Below are 322 nucleotides of genomic sequence, written 5' to 3' on the forward strand. Positions count from 1 at the left end.
AGAAATTTAATGGTGAATAAACCTGAATGTGACAGGGGATCTTAGCACACTTCAAGAATTTTCAAGCCTCTTTAGGAGCATGGTCAGGCAATATAAAATGTCTAGAAAATAATACACTTCTCCAAAATATTGCAAGATGCCTTGTTGCGGGAACTCTTGTTACAGCTTGAAGAAATAAATGTTGAAGCAGTTATGAGAGTTTTTCTGACTTGAGAAGCCCTTCAACATTAGAAGGGGCCTGACACCATGAGGGGGCATCAAGAGGGAGTGGCCCATTTTGCAATGAATTTTTGCTACATTGCTGTCACAGGAAGAGAGAGAG

The sequence above is a fragment of the Triticum dicoccoides genome, chromosome 1A, assembly GCF_002162155.2.
Source record: "Triticum dicoccoides isolate Atlit2015 ecotype Zavitan chromosome 1A, WEW_v2.0, whole genome shotgun sequence".
NCBI lineage: Eukaryota > Viridiplantae > Streptophyta > Magnoliopsida > Poales > Poaceae > Triticum > Triticum dicoccoides.